This window comes from Barbus barbus, assembly GCF_936440315.1.
Source record: "Barbus barbus genome assembly, chromosome: 10".
Classification (NCBI taxonomy): domain Eukaryota; kingdom Metazoa; phylum Chordata; class Actinopteri; order Cypriniformes; family Cyprinidae; genus Barbus; species Barbus barbus.
This window is the reverse complement of record NC_136738.1, coordinates 25029407-25053172: the sequence shown is the minus strand read 5'-3', so window position 1 is coordinate 25053172 and position 23766 is coordinate 25029407. Positions and strand designations below refer to the sequence as shown.

Below are 23766 nucleotides of genomic sequence, written 5' to 3'. Positions count from 1 at the left end.
ATGCAGTTAAATGTACCAGAATTAATAAATTCTAACCACTTTTTAAAGTGAAAAAAACAAACACACATACTGTATGTAAAGCTGCTTGTTTAATTCATTTTTAAAAGTGCACATGTATCAGTAAAATAATACATTATTAAATAACTTTTCCAACTGGAAAATAAAGAAATGATCAACACTGCTTATTAATGTTTAAAATGTTAGTTAAATATATCAAAATTTAAAAAAAAATGAGTCTCTGAATAATAATTATGTTTAAATAATATAACAATATGTTGGTTTTCTAAAGCTGACATAATTAACTTTTTATATGCAACTGCTTTTCTTTGGGAGCAAACAACTGTCAACACGCATAATGTCACTGATATTTTGCATAAAGTAAAATTAAAATTCACTCAAACTTAAACATTTAATTTCTTCTTGACGCTTTGTCTCTGCAAATTACTTTCAGAGTAAGCACTCCTTAAATGGCATTTCATGGATAGTCCATACTGAATAACACTACGGAGGAATTAAGTGCCTTGCTCTAGGGTACAAATGTGACACTTTGGATCTCTCCTTGCAAGGTTTGAACCTGCAACCTTTAGATTACCAGCTCAGTTTGATAACCACTAAACAAATAAATTGCTCAGAAGCAAATATAAGAATGCACTGCAATTTGAGCAAGACACACTGAGACAACACTGCAGTATTCTGAGTGAGTGCGAAAGCAAACAGAACCAAAAATTACCAGTGGAGACCTGGCAGGTCAAAGGTCAACAGGCTTCAGCGATAAACCTGTCTATTCAGCACAAGCACCTATATAAATATGACCTTACACTTTATGAGAAAGAGAGAAAGGAGAGAAGTGAAGATCTAGCTGGAGTAAATTAGTCAGCTCAAGCCTAGGCATCAAAAGGCTCCAAGTTCCTATTTCCTCTCTCTCTCTCTCTTTCTCTCCATCTCTGCCTTTTATTCTCTGCCTCCGTTCCGCTTTGTGAAAAGCACAGGAAATTCCTCTCAAGTGAAATACTCATCCCATGGGCAGATTCAGTACAGAGACTTATACATATGAGGGTGGGAGACAGCAAAGAGGGGCAGTTCTTAAAAAAGAGAGCGGGAATCCTGTTGGAAAATCCAGTTTAAACTGGTAACTGTGTTTTGAAACAAGATAGCTGGCTAGCATGTTGCAAAAACCAGGTTGAGGCAGGTATCATCTAATGACCATCTTAGACCAGCTATAAATCAGCTACCATGTTATGAAACATGCAGATACCAACTTAAGCTTGAATTGAAAAGAACAGGAAAGCTGAGTAAAACTTGAAGATGAAAATATTTTACCCTTAATATAGATGAAAATGTGTATAGACAGCATGTCTTTTTTGGGTGAACTATCCCTTTAAGACTTGGTCAAGACCAGTTAACTAGCTTTGAATGGTTTAAGCTGTGTTTTTCAGCAGAGAGGTTTTCTCCTGAGGCCATTAGCTAAGGCATTCGAGTAGCATGGAAAAAGTGCCAAGCCCCTTTATGGCTCTAAGCAATGCTCACCCTGCCCACATCAGGGGAACTTCAGGGTGCGGCCGGCAGCGCTGCCCAGTTGGCCTGACCTGCAACTGCACACAACAACTAACACAACAGGACATTCCCTTTTGATTAGCTCCATATAAAGAGATCCTACTCCTACCCCAACACAACAACTGCAATAAGACGTCCATGAAGCCCCAATTCACCTTTGAAACCTTTTGAAAGCAAAATGAAACATTAGCTGTTCCACCTAGTGAGCTGCTTTAGTGTACTGTCTAAATGGGGAGCTATCTTGTAAAACAGCATCCTAATTAAAAAGGAACATCATAAGTGACTTATTTGAAACACTTTATATATAGTATATCACATAAGCTACATAGAGCTATTCGGCACTGCCACAAGAAAGACACAACAGCAGACAAATATTGTGTGAAATGTCATTTTTTGATCAGATTGAACTATTTTTATGTGAAATATAGTACAGTTTGTTGTTGGAGTTAGTTCTAACAAGATTTGAGTCTATATACGCGCAGAGATTGCAAGAATTGTGTGTAATATCAAATTTTGTGTACAGTATGTGTGTCTGCTGAGCTGTTTAGCCCCAGAAGTGTTGTATCGACTTGCATGATATAGTCATTATTGCTTTTCTCTATGCTACACCTACAGTCTGTGTATTGCTTTATAATGGTGGCATTAATAATAATAAATGCTCTGTTTAAGAAGATGATGTCGAACATTAAAATATGTATATTTATAGTCTACATATCTATCTTGGAAACATTTTCAACTAATCTCGTAGCAACGCATTCTGGGAGATCATTATCTGCAAATGACACATGTGATGCTGCCTTCAAATCATGTCATCTTAGAAGGAGCCTTAGAGCCTTAGAGAGCCTTAGAAGGCTCTCTTTTTTTACTTTTTTTCAGTAAAAATATCTAAATTCCTTCAAATTTACTTGAGAAGCAACACGCCATAATATAATAAGACTTGTTTTTATCGACTGTGTCTTGAATATACAGTACGTGTATTTTATCTTACTGCTCTGGCAGATTCTTTCAATCATTTTTAACTTGTTTATACTTAAAACAAGTAAAAGAATCTGTCAGCACAGTAAGACAAAATTCATCCATTTTAAATAGTATATGGTCTTGCTTCTCAAATAAATTAATCTGTTGTTTCCACTATTTTTAGATACTTAAACTGGAAAAGAAGACAAAGGTACTCTGAAGGAATAGGAATATGATTTTTGCAATGCAAGTATAATAGCAGTTGCCAGCCTTGAAACAGCTTTCACTTAGAATGCTGTCTAGGCAGGCAGCACAATTTTTGGAACACAGTTTTTCTCAAAGTTACACAGAGTTCTTTAAGGATACATGAGAGTGTGTGAGAGAAAGAGAGAGTACAGAGAGATAGAGCCATGCCTTACTTCTTCAACACAAAATAAACAAAGTGTTTGGCTTAAAGCTGTAGATTGATCATCTATCTGTCCTGGGTGCTGCTGTCCGACTCGTTCCTGTGCAATTTCTCTTTCACATTTTTCTCTCACTTTCTTTGCTCCCATTCACCTTCATTCAGAGATGTGAAAAGATTTGCCCTCTTCTCTTGAGGAACCTGGAGTACTTCAAAGACACACCACAGGCAAAGTCCTTCATCTCTGCAAACTGAATTCATAATGAAGGTGTCTTCCCACCACTTAGCAGTCTAATGCCACTGCAATATTTACTTGAGTCATCTTTCGCACTAACTGTTTGCAAACAAAACCAGATTGCCAGTGCTTCACTCCAAGGACATTCCCAGGCATCAGATTGAGAATAATCTCACCCCTTTTCCTTGGTGGGAAAATTGCAAGTTTACAGCCTGGCTGGAAATAGCTGAGTAAATTGCACATTTAAGATTTTTCCCTATTGGAAAATCCATCTCAATCTTATAACTGGAACATGATAGAGTATGTATTTTCTAGCTGGTCTAAGATGGCTGCAAGCTAGTTAAAGTTGATCATTAGTTACAGCAACCAGCCTGACCATTTTTAATTGGTATGACCAGCTGGCATAAGATGGTCTGCCAGCTTGCACCAGGTAATGGCCACCAAATCATACCAGATCGGGAAATATCTTCCTTTTTTCGGGAGACAATTTTGGGCTTTTTTTGTCTAAGTGATGTAAGTTTTATACTGAAGTACCCTCATTCACAAAGCAGGAAATGTGACCCCGACCCAGCTGCTGTCCCCCTGCTCCAATCCAAAAGAAAACACAGATACTGGACACCAGATGGCCAAATCACAGTGTTTAATTGGTCTACAAAGATTTTCACTACAGCAATTAATTCATGAGTGTTTATAGGAGTATATGAAATTGTTTGCAATGGTTTAAGAGCCACATCCCAATATGCACACACACACACACACTGCAGTAGACAAGGGTCCTTTCAGCAGGGTCTGTTTTCCTCTCGTAAACAGCCGTGCTTCTCTACTAAATAGGCTTCCCCCCCCAGCTCCTCTCATATCCTCCTCACATATGGACTCCCCCACCGAGAATGAGAAGGAGGCTGTGAAAGAATTACAAGAGAGGGGGTGGATTCAGAAAGACGTGACTGAAAGAGAAACAAGAAGAAAGGCAGAGCAACGTTGAGAACAGAATTATTTAAGATGGCAGTCGAGGACAATAACAGTATGAGGCATTTCTAAAGAAGTAATGGTTAAAGTTCAACTTGATAGCATCCTTATGCTGAGAAAAATAAAAAATAAACATTTTTTTTAACCAGTTTTGTTGTTGTCCAGTTTTCTGTCTATACCTCAATCTTTCAACCTCAATCTGATCAAAAAGTTTAATCACATATCTGCTGTTTGACACTAACAATGCAATGGTAATCAGTTATCAGCTAATTTGTCCACGTACCATCAACTCAGGAAGAAAATCATTATATGTTACATGAGACAGGTTTAGACCAGCTGTAATGGCTCCATGGAATAGAAAAGCAAAAAGCAGTGATCAGCAGTCTGTGAATGTGTTTAAGGATTCCTCCCCAATTGTAAATCATCCCCACTTTCACATGCCCAAAAAAGAAAAGAAAAAAAGCCCCATGAGATCATTATCGTAACAGCCCCAGACACACATCCGGGGAGAGGGGATTTTACTAGCCATAGCTCACTCCTGACAGAGGAAGTCCCAGACTCCAGCTATAGATCTGGAGAGGTGATGAAAACAGATGAAATCAGTTTTCACGATGCAACTGAAATGAAATTGACTATACCGCTGACTCTTCTAAAGTGATCATTTCATTCATTATACTAAGGGAAATTCATGTGTAACAGCAGCTAAACAAGATGAGGCATGGAAAAAAGGAAGGAATTCACACAGCATGCAATAAATATAGAAAGAATTTTTAAAATTAAAAATAATAAATAAATAATATACACTACCATTGGGGTCAGAGGTTGTTGTTTTTTTTTTGTGGAAAGAAAATTATATTTTTATTCAGCAAGGATGCATTAAATTGACAGTGATAGTAAAGACATTTATAATGTTACAAAAAAATCTATTTCAAATAAATAATGGTCTTTTGACATTTCTGTTCTTTAAAGAATTCCCCAAAAAATCACTGTTGAACCCTTTGATGCACACGCTATGAAAACCCCTTCTAATGCACAACATGGGTCTAAAATAACCCATATTCATTTCCTTTGTTATTTCATGCCTTTTTTTGTCCTTTTGAAATCAGTTTATTTCAGTATTAATATTCCCTGATCTATAAATTCCATGATCCATTAATATTAAAAATATCGTTTTACAATGACCACAAATTAATATTTTGTTTTTTCTAGGTTTTGTGTTACTACAAGATTACACACATGGGTCAAAAATGACTCATCTATGCAAGCATAAATAAACTAAAGAATAAAGACATTTTGTTAAAATAATTATTTTAGCAGTTATTTAAACCAACACATTTAATACTTTAAATAGTTTATTTGAAATTTCGTCACACACAACTTACGCATATCACTGATAAACGATAACACTGAAAGTGAATTGTCTGTAGTGCAACTGTGGTGAATTGTAGTGAATGTGACCGAATAGATGAAAATAAAACTAAAATAAAATCATACAGGTACAGCACCATCTCAAACTGACATCTCAGTGCTTACAGGCCTCACAAATGACAACTACAGGTTTGTGCTCCTTGCAAACAGGCCTGACACTGAACACCAGCTGATGACTTGTCTGTCACCTCCTCCTCTTCAATTGACCCTTCTGTCTGATGTATAGGCTACCTGTGGCCAGGTGGTGGCTGTGTTTTGTATTTATCCCACATCTTCCCATTGCCTCTGTAATATGGTTTTGAAGGTGGGGCCTGCCCTCCAAGCACCTCTTCATATGTGGCATGACAAGCTCTCTGACTATCTCCTTGATGAATAGCCGCCATGCATTGGTCACATCACCCATGTAATCAGGGTGTTGTGCAGTGAAGTTGGTGTTGGCCAAGGATGGTCAGCGTCAGTCCTGGAGAGCCACAGTCCTGCAGAGTTTTGCTTCAACCTTGATAAAAACTCACCTGGCTTTCCATTAACCCATATACCTTGATTAGCTTGTTCATGTCATTGATAAGCAATTGATCCATGTATACACTGATTATATATTGTCGCTGTCAGACAGAAACCTTGTATGTCCAAAAACATTACTTTTCAGAAACACTAACAGACATAAAGGGTGACCAATAGCACTGATTTATGACAAAAAATAAAAATGATGAAATATCGTCAATGCCTGACAGCAATGATATATACTTATATATACATGTATAATATTATTTTGACTATTATTTTGTTAACCTAGCTAACATTAGTCAGCTAAAATAGAATATGTCAACAACAAGCTAGTTAATAGTATTGGACATTTAAAGGTCAAGGTAACCTTAGCCTAACATTCAAATTTTATGTCCAGTTATCTTCCACAGTATGTAAAAAATTTTCTGTGGTAATAAATTATAAAATGAGACTAAATGCATCAATTATACAAAAGCAACCATGTTGAGTTGTGAAATGTGGGGCAGGTTAATAGTTATCTGCAGTAAATATGTTCCTACTTGCAAGAAAATAGCAAATAATCAAAGGTTTCTATATGGGTCATTTTTGACCCATGTGTGTAAAATTGATGTAGAAATACAAAAACGTTTTTTTAAGAAGTGAAGAGAGGAAAAATAAACATAATGATTTATGGAAATCAAAAACAAGATATTTAATGAATAGCTGTAAAAATAAATGACAAAATGGATTTCTTTTAAAGATTCAGCAAAGAAACACTCAGCCATGACTGAAATAATATAGGATATGAATATGGGTCATTTTAGACCCATGTTGTGCATTAGAAGGGTAGTGACACAAAAACGATTTTTATTCAAAAAGTAAGAAAGAAAAAATAAAAATAAGAATATGCGATGATCAAAAACAAGTTAATTGAGGAATTCCTGGAATTCTGAATGATGTAATTCATTTCTTGCAAAGATATAGAAAAAATAAACTTAGTCGGGTCACTTTAGACCCATGTAGTGCATCAAAGGGTTAAACAAAAAAGCACCACAACTATTTTCAACACTGATAATAAGAAATCTTTCTTGAGTGCCAAATCAGCATATCAGAATGATTTAGAAAGGACCATGTGACACTGAACACTGGATAAAACAATTTTTAATTATAAATATATAAGTATTTTGGATCAGATATATGCAGCCTTAGAGACTTAAAATACTTTTTTAAAGGACATTTTGTAAACTTTAAAATACCAACCTAAAATTTTGAACAATAGTGTACTTCCATAGAGAAAGCATTTAATAAAAAGTGCAACAAATAAGTCTGCAACCTCAGCTACTATGTGAACATAGAGGTAAATAGACTAAAGTAAAATGGTGTAGCGAGGTATTTTTCCTAATGGTTGAGAACCCAAAGGTCAAGTTTTTAGAGGTTTCCTGATGGTCATTGATGATTCCTGAATGTGCCATTTACATTAATGTAATTTCAACATAATATTGTTCTAATTCAGGCCCTGGAGAAAGCAACCACATGATCATCATTTACAAACCAGTATGATGATTTTAGATGCTACAGGACCCTCCCAGGGAAACCTAATACTTTGGATCCACAAGTACCTTCATTAGCAATGATCCATGTCTGCATTATTTATTTAAAAGCTAATTAATGGATATAAATGATGGATCCTGACAAACAATCAAATTAATGAAGCATAATGTAAATACTGCACTCACATAAACAAGCTCGTGAACGAGATTCTGACGGACTCATAGGAGGGGGGTTTCTGTCTGCCAGGATGAATCACTTCACTCTCACGCAACTTCAGAACTTCTCTCCAATTGTGCTTCTCTTGATTCCAGACCATTCACAGGGGCATTGAACCGCCGCTTGCTCGTAGAAAGAACCTAAACATTACCATATTGCTGTGATGAAGCTCTGCTTCTGCAATCACTGCTGAACAAGGGTCTGTGAACCACTGAGCATTAACCAGGCCAACAGGAGGGGCTGGGAAAAAGCCCAAAGCCATAGTGGTGTTGGGCGTGTGACATTAAAGAGTAGACAGATACTTTGTCGTTTTTTACTAGCTATGGCATGAACAAGCCGAGCAATTACAGCCTGCCAAGCTAATGAAGTCTCCTCTTGCTAACAAGTAGGCAGCCAATGATGCTTCATCTTTGAAGATCATTAGCATTTGTCAAAACATTTCTTGAACACATCACACAATATGAATTAGACAGTGAGGTGACACTATCAGGACTACATAATGCTTTGGTGAGTTGCTAACTAAAAAATAAAGGAAAACTTTGCAAACTCATAAGGGTATCTACTTCTGTAGAACACAAAAGATATTATGAAGAATGCTCATGGCGAAGTTTTTTTGCATTCATCAGTCGGAGGTATAAAGAAGTTTGATTCACACAAGCAGCCGTTTACTTTTACCAAACATCCTGATGCTGCTGAGAGCAGTGTGAAGTGAAGTGAAGTGAAGTGACATTCAGCCAAGTATGGTGACCCATACTCGGAATTCGTGCTCTGCATTTAACCCATCCAACGTGCACACACACAGCAGTGAACACACACACACACCGTGAACACACACCCGGAGCAGTGGGCAGCCATTTATGCTGCGGCGCCCGGGGAGCAGTTGGGGGTTCGGTGCCTTGCTCAAGGGCACCTCAGTCGTGGTATTGAGGGTGGAGAGAGCGCTGGACATTCACTCCCCCCACCTACAATTCCTGCCGGCCCGAGACTCGAACCCGCAACCTTTGGATTACGAGTCCAACTCTCTTTTTATATAGCGCTTTATGCGATAGATTATTTTTAAAGCAGCTTTACCTACCTTTAACTAGTCGCAAAAGCTGAATAATCTATCAAACCCTACTGAATAATCTGTGAAATAAACAACGATTAGTCAATTAATTGTTCTTATAATCATTAGGTTAATCGATTATCAAAATAACTTTGTTGCAGCCCATCGCAACCAATGAAGTCTGTGGTTTTGGTCGCCAAAATTGGTGTAGTCTAGTATGCAGAAAGAATTTTCATTTTGGGTCAACTAACAGACATCCCACTAAGAAGTTCATGTCCTTTTACACGAGAGGACAGAGTGGATCTGCACCTCATCTGCGAAGAGACCACTGACAGCAGCTTCCCCACAGCTAAAACAAGGCACAGGATGTATACATAGTCATCCAAATTACACATGACTTCCTCCCATCCATGTGGCGGGTGCTGCTCTCGACAGGCAGCCTGCGCTTACCACATCTTCTCTTCAGACCCAGCTGGGATATCATTTACACAGCAGCACCAGATGCTAAACCGCTAAAATTCATCACCTGCCTACAGCCATCCTCATTTAATTTCACTTAGGCTATTCATTAAAAGTGATGTCTTTGGAGAAATAAGTGACTGCAGAACAATGCGAAGCCTTCCAGCATGATAATAACTAACTGCAATGACCAATGAGAAGTAATGAGATGTGTCCTCAAATTAAACCAATAATATCAAAGCAAAATAATACGATGTTAAGATCTTGTTCCTTTTTTTTTACAAACGGACACGTTGAGGTATTTGTTTTGGCCAGCTAAGCTGCTGACTAACCCTTTCCTAAATACTGAGCAAAGCGGGTTGTGCACAGGCTCTTCTGCTCCAAGCAGTGGGTGGCTGGCAACCAGAACTGTTACCAGGGCAACACTCAGAGAGTCAGTCTCCATGGTGACAAATAACAGCATTAGGAAGACCTTCAAGAGAGCGGATGGAAACAAAAACCACTGGCAGTAGTTTCTCCTGGGCTCTGAATGTCCCTCAGATGACTCGCTTTGATGCTTTGCCTCTCCGAGGATGGATAAATATACTGTAGAAGCCATTGCTATTACACAAATCCTGTATATTAAATCTGTTTCGATTTCACAGTCCACAATGATTTGTGAACTGCCTGCATCTTAAGGGCATATCAGCCTTCCAGGGTTGTGTGGCATTTGGAATTCTATTGAGAATGGCTTTGGTTGAGCTGAAACTAACTGTAAAACTGGGATTCAAATTTAAACGAAACGAAGTGAAATAAAAAAATTATTATTTTTATTTTTATACATAATTAGATAAAGTAGATAGACTGGATGGATGGATGGATGGATGGATGGATGTGTGAAATTATGTATTTAGTTGACAGGAAATGGGCCATTACCTGACACTTCCTTCTGGTAGCATGCATGAACCAAACAGGTCACAGAGGGCACAGCTCCCGCTGACCCCAGAACCAGTTTAATACACGTTCCACTGAGAGAGAGATCTATTTTTTCCATGGCAGTCAAACTCCAGTCAAACTCCAAACCTCTGGGATGCACATGTCAATAACCACAGCCAGGAAAGCAAGCAGAGCACACAGTGGTGACTCCAGATGAACAATGCCTTTACCAGTGCAAAATGTAAACGGGCTAGCTTTCAGACCTTTCAAAGGATTTTATTCTGTAAAGCTTTAAAGGAGAATGTCCCACAGAAAGAGCACAATTTTTGGAAACACCAAAAACTTGGGTTAAAAAAGTGTGTTTATGTGTTTGGCTCTGTTAGTTGAGTTTTACTCACCCTCATGTTCTTCCAAAATATTTCTTTCTTCTGTGGACCACAAAGGAATTATATATAGGACAATAACTGTGCTGATCTTTTTTACACAATATTTGGTCAAATACAGATTCAGGATATATTGGTTCTGGACGGTAATTATTTTCATGTTATAATTCTAAAAGTTATAATATGTTCTAATATTCAGCAAATAATCAATATAGTACCAATATACTATGCATCCCTAAGCTTGGGAGGCATGAGAATGAGTACATTTTCACTTTTGAGTGAACTGTTCCTTTAAGATTAAAAGAAACTGTCACAACTTAAGCACTGTCTGCAGTATGCTGTATTATTGTATGCTGGATCTTTTCAGTGGTGTTTTTATATATCTGTTTCTTTGTCCCATTATAGACCCCTGCAGATCTCATTTGAAAGGTAGTAAAGATTCCCTCATCTATTTAAGCATCACATACAAGATGAAACATTACAGACTTAAATAAATTGTCAAGTCCATTCATAAGTAGATAGGAAAGCAGACTACAGTATCTCTGAGGTAAACACAATTAATTTCATTGTGCTTTCACTTCATTTCTTCAGGTCACTCCAGACCCATTTGTCTTTTCCAAGCCAGCTTTTTTTTCTTTAGAGAGCCACAAAGAACCAACTCTCTGGGACACTTCATATTTCCTGTCTTCTCTTTGTGGGGGTTTTAGATGTACGTAATCCACTGAGACCTCACTGCAGCTCTGATTGGTCCAGCTACTACTTTCCACAGAAACCACAATAAACAAAGCTATGTGTGAAGAGAAACTACTGGTGACTTAAACAAGTTCAGAGGGGAAACACACATATGCAACACGCCAGCATATACTGATCCATTTGATCCTTAATCAAATTAATTTCAAAGACTTTCATGGCCTGTCAGCAGCTCTTAAATATAGGACTTGGGAGAATGCAAACACGTTTTTCTCAGGGTTTGGGCCGACAGCTAGAGATGCTTCAAGAAACATGTGCCTTGGATAAGCACAACAGAGCACTGACACCGCAAATAAAAAAACAAAGTCGCTTCTATTTTCAATATAGGAAGTTATGTCAGAACAAAAACACTAGAGTTCAAAATAAGTCAGTCAAGACGTTTTTTGTCACTTCTCATTATGTTGTTCCATTACCAACATCAGGCGGTGAAAACATGATCATAGCTCTGTATTGTTCCTCCAGACCCACAGAAAGAAAATAAAAGAACCATAAAATAATAATAAAAGTGATCCATATAACTTGTGTACAACATTCCAAGCCTTCTGAAGTCATACGATAGCTTTGGGTAAGAAATAAACACAATTGATGCAGTTATGTATTGTAAATGTTGACACCGTAAATAGCCATATATAGCTGTCTTTCACAAATTCATGAGAAAATTACGTTGTGTTACGTTTGATCGTTTCAGTGGATCCAGAACAAAAATGGTCTGAATGATAAAACAAATAATGACATTCAGTCTGGTGTTTTTAAATCGTTCAAAGTGAAGTGAAGTGAAGTGACATACAGACAAATATGGTGACCCATACTCGGAATTCGTGCTCTGCATTTAACCCATCCAACATGCACACACACAGCAGTGAACACACACACCGTGAACACACACCCGGAGCAGTGGGCAGCCATTTATGCTGTGGCGCCCGGGGAGCAGTTGGGGGTTCGGTGCCTTGCTCAAGGGCACCTCAGTCGTGGTAGTGAGGGTGGAGAGAGTGCTGGACATGACTTTCCACGACTTTCCAAGGGATAGTTCACCCAAAACATGAAATTAAAGTCATTAGGTTCAGGTTTGGAACAACATGAGGTTACTTAAGTTTTAATTTTTATGTGAACTATCTCTTTAAGTTCTTAACAAATTAGAGATGACAGTAAAAGATTACTGACTGATCATGATCAGTGACTTGTAATGGAGTTTACAGAGGCCTTTGAAGCTCAAAGCTTTGATTTGCTTGGATTGTTCCCAGAGCTGGATGGAAGGCGACATATGATGTATGAAGGTAGCTGGATCCTATAAACATGATGAGAAAATAAATACAATTTTGGGACACAATTTATGTGTAATGTGGAAATGAGCACAGTGTATACAAAGAGACATGCCATTTTTAATAACACAATTCTTATGACTCAATGAGTCTGGACTTCAACATGGGAACTCCCTTGCTCAAAGCTTTTTCCGCTTTGTGATTTTACTGTTCACAAGTTTTGCAGTTTCTTTTTTTTTTTCAAATAAACTAATACTTTTATTCAGCAAGAATGGATTAAATTGATCAAAAATGACACTAAATACACTTATAATGTTATGAAAGATTTCCATCTCAAATAAATGCTGCTCTTTTGAATTTTCTATTCATCAAAATATCATGAAAAAATGCATCAATTTCCAAAAAAGCACAACTGTTTCCAACATTGACAATAATTTCTTGAGCACTAAATCAAAATACTAGAATGATTTCTTAAGGAGTATGTGACACTGAAGACTGTATTGTGTCTATTTCACAATATTATTGTTTTTACTGTATTTTTTGATCAAATAACTGCAGTTTTGGTGAGCAAAAGAGACATAAAAAATCTTGCCAACCTCAAACAGTAGTGAACAACTTAACCACTCCACAGATGTGATCTCAGCAGTGTAAATTAGTGTGGATCTTCAATTTTCAGAATGATCAGACTTATTTTTGCCTGATAGATGATAAAATTATGGACAGAATGCCATATGATGGCTTTGTGTGAAGAATGGACTAACATTTAAGTTTATTCACTGATTATAACAGTGAGCTGATAACTCCAAAACTGCTGAGAATGAATGATTGAGTCAGTAAGTCAAACTCTGATTCATGAATGAATCACTTTGAACAGTGAATAGTGAATCAAATCAACTGTTTCACAGAGAAGAACCACCTCAAAAATTGAATTGTTCACTGATCCAATTCATTCAAGTTCCTAAATGATCCCAGTCATAGTAGTTCTCAGGTTAACAACATAAATTTAAAAAACTGCTAAACTGTTAAAAATTGCTTCAGTAAAATTGAATTTAGAGCAACATTTAGACTATTTTACAGCACTTACAGAAACATAATAATGACTGAACTATTGCTTTAACATACCTAATTAAACACGAAAGACGTGAGCAGTGTTTCATTAGTCAGTTTACAATCTCAACATCAGCCCTTCATAGGCACAATAAAGCTCAAAACATTTTGGAATGGAAGCTTGTGAAACTTGTTATTGACTAGCATTTGTTCCACCAAATTTTGGTCAGAAATTCTCTACTAAAAATTCAGTCACGATTCAAAGAAACCTCGAGCCACCTTGCGCTTGTGGCACGCTTGAGAGTGGTCCGCCCCCGATAGATGAGGGGAGAGCGATCTCACGGGCCTGGCTCTTTAACAATACACATTTACAGAGCGGCAGCCCACACACTGCTGCCTACACATGGGCGTCACATCTCGCCGCACATCTCTGACACCCCTTCTGGCCACACCGTTTGGAGACGAAAAGATGTGTGGAATTCTGGGTAATGGCAAAATGAGTCACTGTGGTCACTCTGTCTGTACCCCTCGGCTCCACCTACCTACCTGCACCTATTCACAACCCACACAGAAGACGCAACACACATTAACGTCTTTCAGCCCACACATTCACCTCCAACACACACACATACACACACACTTGTCTTCAGCCCACTCAAGGAACGTCCTACGCCTGCCATGGCTGCTCCTCAAATGTCTTGCAGTCTCTCAGATGTCTGTCGCACTACACAGTAAAAGCATTCCTTCATAAAAGAGAAGGGAAAGATTTCTAAATCTCTTTCTTCTTCTTGCCTTTGAGAAACAATCACTATTGTGGGCATAATGAAGCTTTATGAGAAAGTGAGAAGTGTATAAGACGTTTCAAAAAGATAAAACTGCTTCTTTATCTAATTATGCAGGCCGCATTTTTGGTACAATGACATTGTTACTTGCTGTTAGTGATGTGAAAGTCAAATTTTCAGTAGCTTTTAAAAGGATGAATATATTTTTTTCTGTATATATATATATATATATATATTTGACATTGCGACCAACTATTAAACAGTGAACTACACACACCACCATTATTGGAGATGATTATTTTTATTTTATTTCATTTTAAAGTCTCTTATTTTCACCAAGGCTGCATTTAGTATCCACAAATTCTAAATACTCCCATTCCAAACTTCCCAAATCATACCAAACATTTTTCATGTTGAATTTCATATTAGTGCTTAATATCGTTCTTCACATTTCTGCTTTTAAACCCTCCATGGCACCCCACTGATTTATATTTTTAGTGCGTTACTAAACAGTAAGCTGTTTTTGTTTACTTTTTACAAATTGTGGGATGAGTACTGATACCACAGATGCTCTCAACAGAGCTGAACTCATACTGAATATTCATTTAAAAAAATGTTTTTTTAAAAGTAATCAAAACCTCAGCATGTCATAAGGCAATAAAACAAAGCTTCATGAAATTGAGTGCTTGTTGCCACATAAAGGCGATTGGACAGCCATGATAAAAGCAGCCCTTTGGCTATGTCTCATACTGCACAATTTTAACTCAATAGCAGATCTATATCACCACAGGTCGTGCATTTCAACCGTATACTGCAGCTTTTGCCCTCTATGTCCTTGCATGATAAATTTCTTTTATTGCGTCATTAATTTTTTTATTCCATAATAGGTCTCAAAGTGCTCTTTATTTAAAGCATCCAAAGATCCAAACGTTAGCTTGACGTTAGCTGCTTCTTCCAGCACTTGTACAACAGACATAAAGTGCTGACATTAATTTCTCTGTGAAAAAACAAGCTGCTCAGATTTCGTTCCCCCATGATGTAGAAAGGGAATCTTATTATAATTTTGCCACCCCTTAATCTGCAAGTTTCCATGGTGCTGCCATTGTGTTTTCGCAAGCAACAATGGTTTACCAGTTCTAACGCCAGTACTCACATGCCATGTGACAGCTGCTTTCTGTGTGTGTGCTTCAGATGTGTGCGCTCAGAAAACCGTATATCAGAAGTTTAAACTAATATGGCTTAAAGCGCATGATTTCAGCACGACAGACATGATAATCAAAAACAAACAGATGTTTTTTAGCAGAGTATCTGAGATACCAGATGTAAAGTCACAGCCCTATTCTGGAAAAGGGGGCGGGGAGCAGCATCTCATTTGCATTTAAAGATATATGCACGAAAACAGCGTGTTTCTGTTTCCACTCAAAATAGGCATTTTCAAAATGATATAATAAATGATCTGTGGGGTATTTTGAGTTGAGACCTCACAGACACATTCTGGGGACACCTAAGAGTAATATTACATACTGTAAAAAGGGGCAAAATAGATCTCCTTTAAAAGTTGTAAATGAGCATTGGAAAACCTTTTCCAGTCCTAAATGCGAAGCAACTAGCATCAACAGAATAACCGGTGTGGTAGATCTAGAATCGCAATCACGTCTGCAAAACTAAACTTGACGCTTATTAAAATCAAAGTCTCTGGGTTACAAATAAGTAGTTTCTCAGTGGGTCACAACTGTCAGTTATACTACGCCTTAACCCCATTTCACTTCAGTAGCAGGGTTTCCCCAGCGGATCTAGCACTTGAACCGAAAGTCCAGGCCATCTTCTGCGACCGAAACCTACTGCAATACCCAGACCTCAATGGTTTACTTCCACACGAACACATCTTTGTAGAGGCTCCTTTGTGTGTTCCACAGTCTTCATTACTCTGGAGTCACATGACTACTGTTTCCATGGCAGTAGTGGCAGTGGTGACGCATACATTCAGACCATTAGAGGTTTGCGCCATTAACCAATGGCACTAATACTTATATGCTAAAGGGCTTCATTAAAAGAAGAAAAAGTTTTATGTTCCTTCAAATTCCATTTAAAGTTTTGTGCTTTTCATGCCTCACAGCTGCTGAGAGCATTTCGGTGAGCCACTAAAAGATCTGACCAACAGAACGGAAAGAATGTGTGTTCAATGGAGGCTGATAATTAACAAACACAAATAAACTGGACAAGGTCATTATAGCGCAAACAAGTCAAACAGGAAGGAATCTTCAATCGACCGACTCATTGGCGAACTTATCCTGAACGATACTTTTTTCGATACTAATTTTATGAAATCAGTTTTAATAAGATTACATTATCTCAAAAAACTATTTTTTTAGCTTGTTGACATTTATACAGACTCAAAGCCTCATCTCCTGTCCTGAGCCACTGCACAAAGGAACAACATATATCCAACACAATAAATCAGTGCAAATAATTTTAATAAAGTTCAAATAGTTTTCAGTTTACACATCTGTTAGGTTACGTTTACACTTGTGCGTGTTCGTTTTAAAACACATAGCTCAGACAGAATCATCATTTCTATTCATTTATTCTAGGTTCTTAAAGACTTCAAGAAATTTAAAATCTTCATCCACTTTCATAAGTGAGTGTTTTATTTTCTTTCACCATATGTTTTGCTGTTATTAAATTCTGGTGTAGTATGTCTAATTATTTGAATGCATAAAAACAACTTAGTTTATTTAAATTTATACTTAAAATAGCCTTATGAAATGTTTTATTTCTGTATCTGGTTTTCAAATGAAGGCATAAAACATTAATTGAATAGATTAAACATTACTCAAATCAAATGGTAAAATGCTCATGAAGTGACACTCATGAGAAAGAGAGCTGAAAAGGAAAAACGAGGCGGAATATGCTACATCTCAAGTTTCTTCACTTGAAATTAACACTTGCATTCAAAAGGGATGTGTTTAACTGATTAAAAGTGACAGAGAAGACTTTTACATTGTTACAAAAATATATATTGTTCTTTTAAATGCTTTTCTGCTTCTATTCATCAAAGATCGTAAAAAAAAAAAAATGTCATGGTTTACACAAAAATATTTTTCTGCTCAACTGATAATTAAAAATTAATAAAAAAAAAAAAGAATTATGTGACTGAAGACTGTAGTAATGGCTGATGAAGATACAGCTTAGGAAAAAATAACAGTGTCTCTTTTCTAGGATTATAGTTATTTAATTTATTCAGAAGGTGACTCCTGAAGTCTCTCTAAAAATGTTTTCTGGAGCAGATCCTGGTCTGGGACACACACACGCACTGCATGACATAAGGCTTTGGCAGTGAAGGGGATCATTGAGGCTGCAGTTATGCAGGGAGGGGAGTGTCTGATCATGGATTAGCTGTATGTCACCATCACAAATTACGTAAATCTGTGCCATAAGCGTTACATGCTGCCTGTACATAACAGACAGAAGCATCCAGAGCTCGATCTCTTCAGAGAGCTTCACTCTGCCACTCCATAGCATACTGCAGAGTCAATAAACACCATCACCCAGAACAACCCAAGGGTCACTCACTAAACTTCAGTAACCAATATGAATATCTGACTCACCTAACTCAAATCTTTCACCTGGAGTGACAGTGCAGTCACACATTTAACAGTATGAAAAGGTCTGGTGTTCAGCTCAAGACACGTAAAACGTTCAAAGGAAGCAGTGAAAAGTGCTGTAATATATTTTATGAGGTATAATAGTAACTCTGCACTGGCTGTGCACTCATATAAAATATGAAAATCCTGATGGTATTTTTAAATTGGGAAATACTTTATCTGAAAGAAAATATGAAATACCCTGGACAGTTCAACGTATTGAAAGTAAATGCCATCAAACTCAAAAATAACATAAAAAGCAGCATAAATATATTATAAAGTGGTTCATGTGATTCAAGCAGTATATCCAAATGTTTTAAACTTATTAAATAGCTTTACTTTGATGAAAGAAGTGACAATATCCAATTTATCAACAAATCCTTGTTTTGAATCAAAAGTAGATTTTTTTAAAGGGGTCATGAACTGCCTTTCTTTTTTATTTTTGTACTGTTCTCTGAGGTCCACTTATAACTTTATCGAGATTTTTGCATCAAAAACATCATAATTTAGAATTAATAGGTTATTTTCTGTCCTGTTTTTGACACCCCCCCTCATCAGAACGCTCTGATCACAAATGGACGCTGCGGATTTAGGTTAAAAATGCATAAATACTCAAACGACCTATGATAACAGCGTCTTATTGTATTCGGAGCCATTTTTATCATGTGGTTTCGGCGTAGACCTGCGTTTGCCTCTCTTATAAACATTACATGTGCAAATCAGTGGGCGGGGCTAAGCAGGCAGCGATGTAGAAGCAGGCGTTGATCTTCTTCTGCGGAGGCAGGGTTTAGCCACACTATTACATCATAGAGTGGCACATTCCACAACCTGTCGTTTTGGCAGATTGGTATCAATATAAGTTATAGTACAAATGTGTCAAAAGGCCAAGGGAAGATCAAAGGATCTTTTATAAACCATTTTACATAACATTTTATCGTCTTATGGTGTTTTTGTCATTTGGAGCTTGAAAGTTCCAGTTCATTAAATAATAAAAAAAATTGGCAAGGATATTCTTCAAAAATTTATATTCCACAAAATCAAGAATTGTATATAGGTTTTGGAAAACATGAATGTTTACAGAATGTTCATTCCTCTATCCTATTAAATGTGCCTTTCTCTGAGAATTTAGTCTTGAACCTGAACTTCCATAAACATAGCTTGTGATCATCAGACTAGTTTCATATTGTAAATGTAAAACTGTAAATGTTGCACTTTAAAACATGCCCACTGTCACATCAGCCAATCTCTGAATGGCTCACTACAGTTGCCCAGCTCAATACATCATTGAACCGTGTGAAACATGCGCACACTAAAACACTCCCAGACTCACATTTATCTTTCAGGCAGATGAGCTTACAGAGAACATCTGCCTTTATGACAATAACACATTCATCATGCCCAAACTGAAACTGATATCCAACGCTGCAAAGAAATGTTCTCCTTCAGAGGTCAGACACATAAAATTATTATAAACTGGGTGTGAAAGACCTTCATTGCTAACGCTGGCCTCCAGCCCTGGGGAAATTATAGGGATATATGGATCAGATGGGGTGATGGTTCTCCTGCTGATAACCGGCCTCCTCCTCATCAGCTGCCTACAGTGCAGGTTCAAGGTATAGAGAAAGACGCCGGTCCTTTGTTCTGCCCCATGCTTGTGGGGGAGGGTTACGAAGCGAGAAGGGCCCATGGACAGCTCAGAGTCAAACAGTGGCAGACAGATTAGACCACTAAACAGCTTAGGGCAATCCGCAATGACAACATCTAACTTGAGACACTCCCAGAAAAATCAGACATGTTTCCATCCAGCACACAAGGTCAATTTTCTGAATAAATAAATTAACAATCAAACTAAAAAATATATAATATAATGTATATATTGAATGAATGAATGATGCATTTATATATTAATAATTATTATTAATGTAAATATCAATAATAAGATATTATAAATTATGTTTCATTGATATAAAAAATATATTCTAATCAGATAATAATGAATAAATAAATATAATTTAAATGCTGTTAAATCTAGCTGTAAATCACACATTTCTTATTATAATATATATTTTAAATGTATTTAATTATAACTGTTAATTATATAATATATAGTGTTTTATTCATATAAATAATATATTCTACACAGATAATTGTCTAAATAAATAAGAAATAATATAAAATAATGCATAACTAATTAATTATATATTTTTATTAGTCAAACAGTTTGAGCTAATATACTATTGTTTCTAAATCATTTGTTAAAATAATAATATGTATTATTGTTGTTGTTGCTGTTGTTGTTATTATTATTATCACATGCATACACACCTGAGTGATCAATACAATGAAATTCAATTTAATTCAATTCCTTATAATGGTACAAAAGGCCAAACATGTAGGCTGAGGCAACACTCATTCTACATTTGTGGAATGTGCATTATCTAGTGTTAGATGCTTGCTGTAATTGGATGTAGAGGTGACCTGCTTTTGGGGAGTCCACTGGGAGAACAGTGAGATCATTGTTTTGGGGTCCACAGCACTGCAGCTCACTTTCTATGAACATTTCGCCAGTGGGATCCCATCGCTACCCTCTGAACATACTCATGCTCATTTATACAAGCCAAATGAACTTCCTGCTCTCACACACTGACTGTACCAGCTCGAAATTCATGTAAATTCATCTGGTACCAAAGGTACCAAACCTGTCAAAGACACAATGCCTTTGATAAACCTGGGAAAGTCATGTATTATATAAAACACCAAAGAACATTAAATACATTTCCCTTACTTTAAACAGTACAGCAGGAAGAGCTTTGGTTTTAATCTTATTTGCAGCAAGCAATCAAGGCAAATTAACCAAAATCCCTATGATTTCACCAATTTCAAGCTGTGCTAATGCAAGTTAAAAAACCACATGCCAACCACTGCAAGACCAATACCATAAAATCACTAGTATAGTGGCTGGCTGCTATGAGTTTTTAATCATCCCAAACCCATTTCAACAACTAGAGAACTGCGTGTCCAACATGCATACACAAATAGAGATATACAGTATATGTCAATTGTACCTTTATCTTGTGTCTTTGTCAGATTTTCAAAAGCTTTTGTTGCTTCAAAACAAAGTTTGTAATGTTGTGATTCACCTTGTAGCAGGCTGGTTTGGTTCATGGCTTGTAACTCTTTAACAAAGACTTAGATGCCAAAAATTAGATGCAAACATGCAAAGATGGGAGAAATGAAAAGCAAAAATACTTCCAGAAACAAAGCCACTGAATAAGTGTACATGCACTGTTGCAGTATACATTATTACAGTATTATATTATATATAAACTTTTTCATGGTATCATCCTTTGTACGAGTATCACCATACACGGTTGCAAGCAGATTCCTCTAAGTTCAATAAAAGCTTGGAGACGCGGTCATGTAGGGCTCCCCGAGGACTCGTCATGTCAGGACCTGAGTGGAGCACGTCCGCCTGACTCAGGGAATGTTCTAGACCCTACAGCCTCATTGATTCAGCGTGCATGAGGTGCTGGGATTAGTGCCTCACTACCATTTCATTAGAGATGCGTTATGCATACCTGCGTCTTCAGAGTGTTCACGGCCAATGGAAATCAATGATCGCAACATCATACTATGCAAATCTAATCAGGCCAAGTATATGACTCAATCTCTCTTCTGAATAACACAGCTAGTGCTTTTTACATAATTCACTTACAAGAAGTGTTTGAAACGGAGTAGATCTCCAATATCCAGCCCTTTGCCGTGTTCACAACAGGTAAAACCAGAGCACAACATCCACTCCATTACGACAGGCTGTCATACAAAGCTGCTCTTTGAGCCAGGATAAGCAGAAAATGGCCATACAAGGACAAAGACCATTCTCTTTCAAATGTTAATGTAATCATAACACTCACTGAAGTGGAGGCGAAGCAATTGTTTGAACAAAGGTTGTAATAATGTAATTGGGATTCCTTTGTTTGCACAGTACACGACTTGTTTTGTATGCTCAGTGTACCCCCATAACCCCAACAGTACAGCTCAAGGACAACTTCATCAATAAGAACTCTCTCTGGATATAACACTGGATATCTGGATATCCAGATATCCAGTCTTGGTGAAAAGTGATTCATGACAAAAATCATGAGGTTTATCACATTTTCACTTCTACATTTGACAGTTCTAATTCTACGGGATTAGAACGAATGACACGAGGGTGAGCAAATGATGACTTTCATTTTTGGATGAACTGCAGTACATGTATCATTGGGTGGGAATCGCTGTAAAAGGAATGTGCTGTTTTAAAATTGTTCAAATTTCATTTTAAAAATTGTGTGTGGGGGTCCTGTTTTGCCTAAATGAATAAAACATGAAAATTACCTATATTATGGGAACCAATAAGCATTCCAACAGAGAAATTACTTACTAAACGTACAAAATACCATCTTAATGAAATCCTAAAATTGCAAAATGTTTTGTGTGAGGGTTATGTTTTATTTCATGAACAGAATACATAATTCATTCAGTATAAAAGCAACAGAAGTCAATGGAAATCCCCACCAAGATATGTGTGTGTGAATGCAGGGGTCCAAGTTTTTGTCTCCTTTTGAACATCTGTTGTATTTGATGAAGAGGGCAGTCTACTAACAGATGGTCAAAGCGTCTGACAAGTGGTGCGGTGTTTAGACACGCTAACACTTGATAGACTTTAGGAGATATATGGCTCACACATATAGGGACACAGGGACTGCGCAGATATCAGTCATCCGGTGCAGGGCGCTACATTAAACCTCACAGCTCTGTTTTCCTGAATAAGCATGAGCCAGCAGACTGCCAATGCAGGAATGCATCATGTCTTATCAGAAAAAGCATCATCATCACTGATGGAGTCTTTTATGTAGTCTCAAGGTGATGGTGTGCAAAGCATGAACTGATTCTGATCTTTCTCAGCATTGCATTTGATGGCAAGTGTTTAAAACACATTGATCAAAGGTAACCACAACCATCTACCATATATCTACATTTCAGCAGAGACATAAACAAAAATCAATAGGACATCAAAATCAGTAGGCTACTAATAAAATAAATGGATGTTTTGGTGCAAAATACCTCAGCGGTGCTTAAAACTGGGTAGCTGTTGTTTCAGCACCATCTTTGCTGGACTGCAAAATCTCTTCTGCGACAAAACCAAATCATGTCTTTGACCAGGTCTCCTCCTTTTCATATGTAGATCAGATTAGTTTTATTAACAATACACTAATACACTAATTAGATAAAGACTAATACAGTGAGATGAAATCAATAGATTTCAGTACAAAGAAGCATTTTTAAACAGATGAAAGTGAAGAATTTAAGCACTCCTTTAAGAATCAAATGAAGTTGATGCACATTCTCAAAAGTTAAGCATCGTATCTAATGGAAATAATGACTAACAGTTTATATCAGCACCATAGCACTGAATGGAACAATGCGTCCTTTCTTAAGCAATAAGGATTATCTGTCCCATTAACATCTTCAAAAGCGCGGATTGGAGGAATTGAAATAGCAGGTTGTCAGAGAACTTCAGAGAATATGTAAAAATACATATGCAAATCGTGCTGACCGTTTAAACTCGATATTATGGCTTTCTGTAAATAATGAAATATAGCAGTTTACCTGTTCGGCGTGTTGCGTCCGCTGCAGGCTTTCTCTC

At 37.1% G+C, this 23766-nt stretch overlaps 1 protein-coding gene across 1 annotated transcript in view; it reads right to left on the bottom strand.

Moving 5' to 3' along the window:
• LOC306876361 (microtubule-associated protein 2-like) overlaps positions 1–23766 on the bottom strand; it is a 101030-nt gene extending 77264 nt beyond the window's left edge. Inside the window, exon 1 of the mRNA XM_079427463.1 lies at positions 23730–23766. The gene's annotated coding sequence lies outside the window, so the exon portion shown is untranslated. The remainder of the gene's footprint in view (positions 1–23729) is intronic.